The sequence below is a fragment of the Dipteris shenzhenensis genome, chromosome 15 (genome assembly GCF_047967505.1).
Source record: "Dipteris shenzhenensis isolate YYH24624 ecotype China chromosome 15, Dip_SZ_1.0, whole genome shotgun sequence".
Lineage (NCBI taxonomy): Eukaryota > Viridiplantae > Streptophyta > Polypodiopsida > Gleicheniales > Dipteridaceae > Dipteris > Dipteris shenzhenensis.
The window spans coordinates 26,120,552-26,129,225 of NC_141610.1; positions in this window are offsets into that span (position 1 = coordinate 26,120,552).

Here is an 8,674-nt window from a genome sequence, read left to right on the forward strand (position 1 = left end):
TTTTTCCTTTTGTAGCTCCTTGATCCAAGTTGTAGATCACATGTTATGTCCATGGAGATCCCCATGGCCATAACTTGAGATCCGTAGCTCGGATTGAGTAGCTCTCAAAAGGAAAAGTGTGTGGTTTTTTATTATCTATTCAATGGCACAATATATGATTCAAAAAAAAATTACTTGATGTATTCGTACAAATAACTTATCATTGGATTTGTTTTAAATCGAGAAATTCATGATTTTTCACATTTTTTCGAATCGAAAAAAACTTTTGGGCAAATTAATGCAACTTAGCTTGGACTAAGCACATTGAAACCTTGCAAAATGAACCCTTGGAAGAAGACTCACCAGTAGGAACTTTCGTAAATGATGATGATGAGAACCTTGAAACATACACACTATTCCATGATATCTACACAAGGAAATAGGTAATTGACTTTGAGGACTACCCCATAGTTGTCAGTCCTCTAGAGGGATTCTCAGCTTTGAGCATCTTCAAGGTAAAATATTGTGAGGAGTTAGCATTCCCTATGTATCGTGCGTGTTCAAATGGTATTAAAAAAACCCCTCAACTAAAATTTCTCCCACAATGAAAACACTCCTCTTTACGTATGAACTAAGTGATTTAAAAAAAAAATTTGAATTAAAAAACCCCTCCTGTTATTGTAATTTTGTTAAAATTTTCCAAAAATTTGGATTAAAATAGCCTTCCTTTTGAATGCACGTGATACATTAAATTTTTTTAGGTGAAGCCCCCGAGCACTACGCTTGATCCAATGAAGCATGGAGCATACATAGAAAACACTCTCGCTATGCAGGTCCAAGAAGGGCTCCAATGACATAATGCTATCCACATGAGTACCCTGCAACTACATGGAAACCTCATCACCTCCACAAAGCACTGTCTTCCCTATCAAATCTTGGGGTTTGGTAAATGGTCTGCATATAGTTACAAGTATAGCAAAAAGTGTGACGAGGGTCTCGACTGACACGCATGCCTACACAAACTCCACAATAGTAATCCACAAGTTGCGAGTTAAGGTTTGTGAATTCAAGTAATCCACTCAAGGAAAATACACACCAGAACATAGACAAGAGCAATTTCATAATGAACTTAGGAAACATAGAATTAGAATTTACCATATGACCATATTCAAGGCTCCCCACTTGAGTAACAGACACCTATGTGAGCTCTTCCTTCTTTGGTCCCTTGAGAATGTTTGCCAAGATTGTAAAGTACAAAACACACAAGAGTTTTTTCTCACAACAGACATGCAGGACACATTCTTCAATGTGTACATGACAATATTGTACTATTGCACCAAGTGTGCAAAGAGTCTATTATGCTTGTTCATGAAAGTAAGCTACAAGTTGAAAACATTTAAAAAAATAATAAATAAAATGGAAATGTAACATATTGCAAGGATTTACTATGTTCAATCCACTCACTTCAACATGATCTTCATCCTAGGGACAAACAACAATAATCAATTGATCTGCAGCTCCTCCATCCATGTCAAATTTGATTAAAACAAATGATATATTACCCATTGCCATAGTTATGTTCTTCAATGACCTACAATTCTTGGTGATGTAAGGCACGTATGTTGCAAGTTTGTGATCATTGAGTACCATGATAGTACCCTTGAATGGTTCACCTTTGAGTATGCTTGTCATGGCATGAAGGTGCATAGAATAATATGGAGGGGTGCCCCCTTCACCTACATTTCTCTTGAGCACCGTGATGCCTTTTATCCTATAAAAGGACTCCACTTGAAGCTTATCTTTGAATTCATCCACATATGGATGAGGCACATCAAATGTGATAGTGTCACAATTGTGTCTATCGGTAATGTCTGCCCTCAAGCAAATAGGGTAGCCAACGTCTTTCTCCTTTTATGTCCCATACTTTGATGGGATATCTCAAGGTGTATGCCCCAGGCACACCTTGGGTTCTATGTGTGTGTGCTAGCATTGTTCATTATCTAGTACTGATCGAAGGGAACATGTGTGCATTTTGATGGAAACCTGTCACTCTTAAAAACATGTGCATTTTGATGGAGACCTATCACTCTTAAAAACATAAAGCATCCGAGTTTTCAGTGAGAAGTTACAGCTCCTGCAAAAAGGGACGAAATTCATTTCCTACGAGGATTTCGTGTGTTGGATCTCCATATCTAGGCCACCATTTGCAATTCTGACAATTCTAGTGGATCTAAAGTGGTCCAAAACTTCTACTTGAGCAACTGCTTCCAATTCCATGAGTTTTTGAAACTGTGGTGAATCTCTGTCCACTCTGACATCTTCATTTTGCCATTTCTTGTGTGAGTGGGATCTCAACATCCAGCTGTCTGTCCCGTCTGAAACATATGTCTACAAAGCTACTTGTAGTTTCGTGAAGAATCGAGGGAGTTGTGATTCTTTGTGTTTTTTTGTCGTCTCTTTGAAGGAAATTTCTCAAAGTTTTCAAGACCTTCTCATTGATTGCCAAGTGGCATTTTGGCTAAAGTTAAGTTTCCTAAGGTTCATTTTTGCAAGTAAATGCAAGGGTTGGCTCTTACTCCATCCTTGGATGAGATTTTTGGAGTTGTGGCAGAAGAGAGATATTTGCAGATTGTCTTGCTAAGTTCGATTATGTAGTGACACCCATGTTTTGAGACATCCCAGGTTCTACTTTCACTAGTGGTCATTGCTGTAAGGTCGTTATTTCTTGGATATACCTTATGCACATCACTTTGGTTGCACTTTGAGCCATGTGCACTCATTTGTGGTTTGTATTGGGTTGTAGTGGATGCTTTAGAGGCCATTTGGATGCATTGCGATCCTTGTTGGGTGTGCTGATAGGCCCAGATTACCTTGTGGGATGATTTATTGATGGACGTTTAGCACACAGATGCTATTTTATGCTGAGGGACAGCTTTGACATATTGCAGTGGATGCACAGGTTGTGCTATGATCTTTTGGATGAGACATTATTGATGCTTATGCCCATGGACAGTGTTTATGCTTGAGGCATTTGGCTCTTATTGGCATTATATTTGCCATTGTTTTGTCATTGTGGGTTGACATTTTCTTTGGGGCCAGATTTGCTCATATGGATGCATAGTATATGGAGAGTATATGCACATGAGTCAGATGCATTTGGATGCTTTGAGCCTTGAGTTTGGTGACACTATCCTTAATTAAAGCATACATATTGGGTGCACCTGGTATTTGGTGTGATTTCTCTTTTGTAGGTACTAGCATTTGGGATTTTGTTTCATTTGCATCATGGCATCCTCTTCCATGTCTGAAAAGGAGTTTTTTAGCATTAAAAAGTTTGATGGGACAAACTTTTCTTTGTGGAAAGAACAGATAAGGGATGTGCTTATTCAAAAGAAGTAGATTAGACCCTTGGCAAGGATTGAAGCTAAGCCTGCAGATATGTCTGAGGATGATTGGAATGAGTTGGATTCATTAGCAAAGTCTACTATTAGACTTCATCTTGCAGAGTCAGTTTATTTCACAGTAGTAAATGAGCAGACTACGGAAGATTTGTGGAAGAAATTGTGTGCCACTTATGAGAAGGAAACTCCCTCTAATAAAGTTTACCTCATGAAGAGGTTGTTTGAGCTGCAGATGAAGGAAGGGGTCTCCATTGCTTCTCACTTGAATGAATTCAATATTATTTTCAACCAGCTTCAGGCTCAGAAGATGAATTTTGATGCAGAGACTAAGGCAATATTTCTCTTATGTTCATTGCCATCCTCATGGGATACCTTTCGTGTTGAGATATCAAGCTCCACTCCTGATATGCCAGGGTGACCGTTGTGCATTTATGTCACCAACTTGTTAGCTGTAGATGCGGTTGGTACATCGCCCATGAATAATAGCTGGATGACAGCTATCTTTATGTACTCTAGTTAGTGGCTCAGTTAGTATGCCACCTAGGTTAGCTGAGTTTGGTTTGAGGCCCACATATAGGGTTCACCTATTCCTTTTGTACTTAGAGAGAGTTCTTTTGGCTTTCACAACTAAGAAGAGAAAAACTGTTTTCAGCCTCCACCTTTGTGTGTATTCCCCCATTGTGTATGTCAGAAAGCTGCAAGTGAGACTCCTTACTTCTCTCCCACTCTTTTCACATGGTATCAGAGCTCGATTCGTGGTAAGGAGCTCAAGAAAGCAAACCAAGTTCACGGTGTCTTGGTAAGAGGAGCAGTGTTGCTTCCTTTTCTCGAGTTTGGGAGCGAATCTCTATAGGTAGCACGGCTAGAAAGTGCAAGAGTGCACTGTCTCAGATTGGGACGCCCTTTGCGGTGTGGTGAGAGGGAAGTATATGCTGCGGGATAGGGCAAAGCTCTAAGTGACATTATTTTTTTTGATTCGAGGCCATTTTGGGGCCCATTTTGGTGGCGGAAGTTTTCCACAGGCACTAAGGAAAGTGCCCTGTTTTTGCTGTGCGACCACTGTTCCGCAGGTCGGTGAAAAGTTACCGCAGAAATTGCATTGTATGCCTGTGCGCAAAGATATTGGGAGTGACAGAATCATTCTTATTGCTTGTTGATGCAAAATTGTCACTAGAAAGTGACTGTGTGGTCAAATACCACTTTCGTCAATTTTGTAGATTTGCCCTTGTGAGGCAGAAGTTGTGTTTTTTGCAGTGACAGAATATTTTTGCAGTGTTCTATAATGGCGTCTAATGCTCTTTCATAGATAGTCACTGAAAATCTTGACAAGAACAACTTCCAAGCATGGAAGTTTAGAATGACGAATTTCCTTAAGGGAAAAGGCTATTAGGAGTTCATTACTAGAGCTGAACAAGAACCAGTTATTCCTAATGTTCCCAATCAACAAGAGTTGCAGGCATTTGAAGGCTGGCATGAGAGAGCCAAAAAAGTTATGTATTGGCTGTCTATCAATATTTCAGATTCTATGATTGTGCATATTCAGGATGCAAGCACGCCGAAGGAGGTGTGGGATACTTTGACAAAAATGTATAGCACAAATACGCAAGCCAGGAAAATGCAGCTCAAGCAAGAGTTGCATAATGTGCAGAGAGAAAATATGAGCATCGATGACTACCATGTGAAGGTGAAGAAGATTGCAGATGCACTTGCTTCTATTGGGTCGCCAGCGGAAGATGATGATTTAGTTTCTGTGACCTTGAATGGTCTAGGAAACGATTATGCAAAATTCCGTATATCCATTGCCGTCCGTGAGAATTTGTTGATTGCTCTTCTAATTTTTGAAGAGCAGAGAAATGGTGGTGCATCTTCTTCAAGAGAAACTTCAAAAGAAACTGTCTTCTACTCAAATACTGGAAGAGGTAGAGGCAGAGGTAGAGCAGGCCAATCTCGAGGCTGTGGCAAAAATCAGAATATGCAGCAAATTCAAGAAAACCAGTCCTATGGAGGAGGATATGGTAACTTTAGAGGCAGGGGGAGCCAAAGAGGTCGTGGTGGATGGCAGAGAGGCCAAAATGCAAACAACAATGTTGAATGCTATTACTGTGGTAAAATGGGTCATATGGTTAATGACTGCTATAAAAACCAGAATGACATCATGATTGGAAAATTGCAGCAAGGCAATTATGCATCCTCTAGTAGACAGGGTGATGACAGAAATGAGCATTTGTTTATGGTGCAACACATGAGCAATTCTGTGACAAGTGTAGAAGAAAACAATGATGTGTGGTATGTTGACTCAGGTGCATCAAACCACATGACAGGTCATGCAAAATGGATGCAGGATGCAAGGAAAATGGGAAGACCAGGGTTTGTGGAGACTGGTGATGATATTGCACATCCTATTGTGCAGATTGGTAAAATTCCTTTGTCTATGCAGGATGGGAAAAAGAAATACCTATCTGATGTATTTCATGTCCCGAATATCACCAAGAACCTGGTTTCTGTTGGTCAAATGGTTGAGGAGGGCTTGCAGGTCAGATTTAATCCTCATGGATGCTTTGTTGAGGATATGAAAAATAAAGGTCGCTTGATAGCAAAAGGGAAGAAGAAGGGCAGCATGTTTACGTTGGATGCGGACATGCCTGAATTGAGTGCCACAATGTTTGCACATTGGACCGGTGTAGTTGCAGATATTGATATCTGGCATAAACACATTGGTCATGTTAATGTACAGCGACTTAAATTAATGCAGGCCCAAAATATTATTGCAGGATTGCCTAAGTTCAAGGTTGAAGAAATGCATAAGGTATGTGAAGCCTATCAATTTGGAAAAAAGGCAAGGAAACCATTTCCTAGACATGTTCAAGAGAGTAAGAGGCCATTGGAATTAATCCACTCTGATGTGTGGACTACTAAAGCTGCATCTATTGGAGGCTGTCATTATTTTGTCACTTTTATTGATGACTATAGCAGAAAAGTTTGGGTGTATTTTATGAAAAAGAAAAGTGAAGTGTTTGGGCATTTCAAAACTTCTAAAGCTATGGTTGAGAAAGAAACAGGCCTGCAAATAAAATGCCTAAGGTCAGATGGAGGGGGAGAGTACCTCTCAAATGAGTTTGCAAGGTTCCTGTAGGAGCATGGCATAAAGCAGCAATATTCATGCAGTCATACCCCACAGCAAAATGGACTTGCAAAAAGGAAAAACAGGCATATTGGAGAGGTATCTCATGCCATGCTCAACAAAAAAGACTTGCCAGATTATTATTGGGCTGAAGCAGTTACTAGAGCAGTCTACATAACGAACAGGATTCCCACTACAGCAATACATGGCATGATGCTAGAGGAGAGGTATACTGGTATGAAACCAGATATTTCTCTTTTGAAAGTTTTTGGTTGCATTGCCTATGTTCATGTGCCAGATGAGTTGAGATCCAAGTTGGATCCAAAAGCTAAGAAATGCATCTTTATTGGTTATTCTCTGTAGCAAAAAGGGTATAGATGCTATAACCCTTCTACTCGTAACTTTATAGTAAGCAGAGATATTGTTTCTGATGAGATGAGCAACTAGTATAAACGAGTAAATGTGATTGATGATGTAGATGCACAAAATGGTAATGTTGCACAGAATTCACAGCAGCAATCACAAAATATTAGTGGACTTGTAGTGTCCTCTAGCAGTGATTCACGTACTTCGCCATGGATAGGCAGATTGAGATCAGGAGGATCTCCTCAAAGCAATGCAGATAGTGGTATGCAAGTATCACAAAAAGGAAAAGAGAAAGTAGATCAGCCCATGTTTGATGTGAATGTAGGTCACTCTTATGTGGATGGTGAATCCAGTGGCTCAGAATAGAGCCTTGATGATGAGTTGGGTATTCCTTCTGTTGTTACACCTGGAGTAAGGAAGACAAGGGACGTTTTGAGAGCACCTGGTAGTGAGCCTATTTTGTGCAGGTCTACCAGAGCTAGGTATTTTGTGGATAGGCTGAAATATGATGGATTTACAACCATTCACTATGCCTATATGGTCAAAGTGATACATGAACCAAAACCCACTTCTTTTGAGCAAGCCATGGGAAAAGAAAAATGGGAGAAAGCCATGGATGAAGAAATGGATGCCTTGGAAGCAAATGCTACATGGGAATTGGTGCCTTTGCCTAAAGACAAGAATGCAATTGGCTGCAAGTGGGTTTATAAGGTGAAGCACAATGCAGATGGTTCTATGAACAAATGCAAGGCAAGATTAGTTGTCAAGGGGTATGCACAGACATATGGCATTGATTATGAAGAGAAATTCAGTCCGGTTGCAAGGATGGCAACCGTAAGAGCAGTCATTGCTATGGCTGCATCAAAGGGATGGTCTTTACATCAGATGGATGTAAAGAATGCCTTCTTGCATGGTGATTTGCAAGAAGAGGTCTATATGGAGCAGCCACCAGGTTATGTGCATGATGTTCATTCTGAGTTTGTTTGCAAGTTGAAGAAAGCCTTGTATGGCTTGAAGCAAGTACCCAGAGACAAGATAGGACAGTATATTGTCACTATCGGCTTTCAAATTTCAAAGGAAGATTTCTCACTTTATGTGAGAAAAACAAAGAAAGGCATTATGATGCTTGTCATTTATGTTGATGATTTGATCATCACAAGTGATAGTGATGAAGATATCCTTCATGTGAAAATGCTATTGAAGGAGAAGTTTGAGATGAAGGATTTGGGAGAGCTACGTTACTTCTTGGGCATTGAGGTGATTAGATCCACAAGTGGGATATGGATCTTGCAGAGGCAGTATGGATTGGACATGCTGTCCAGATATGGGATGATAGGCTGTAAGCCTATTTCAGTTCCTTTGGAGCAGAATGTGAAGTTGAACGCAGATGCAAGTGAGCTTTTGGAAGACCCTACTATGTACAGACGCATAGTAGAAAGTTTGATTTATATGACTATTACCAGGCTAGATTTTAGCTATGCTGTTGGGTTGGTAAGTCAGTTTATGCAAGCTCCAAGGAAACCGCATTTGGATGTGGCTAGACGCATACTGAGGTATGTGAAGTCCACATTGCAGTATGGACTATTTTATGAGACTGGGGTTCAGATAGAGTTGCATGGATACACTGATGCTGATTGGGCTGGTAGTATTTCTGATAGACGATCTACCAGTGGATATGTGTTCTCTTTTGGGAGTGCTGCAGTCACTTGGAGGAGTAAGAAACAACCTACATTTGCCTTGTCGAGCACAGAGGCTGAGTACATGGGTGCAACAATGGCTGCATGTGAGGTAGCTTTGTTGCATAAGC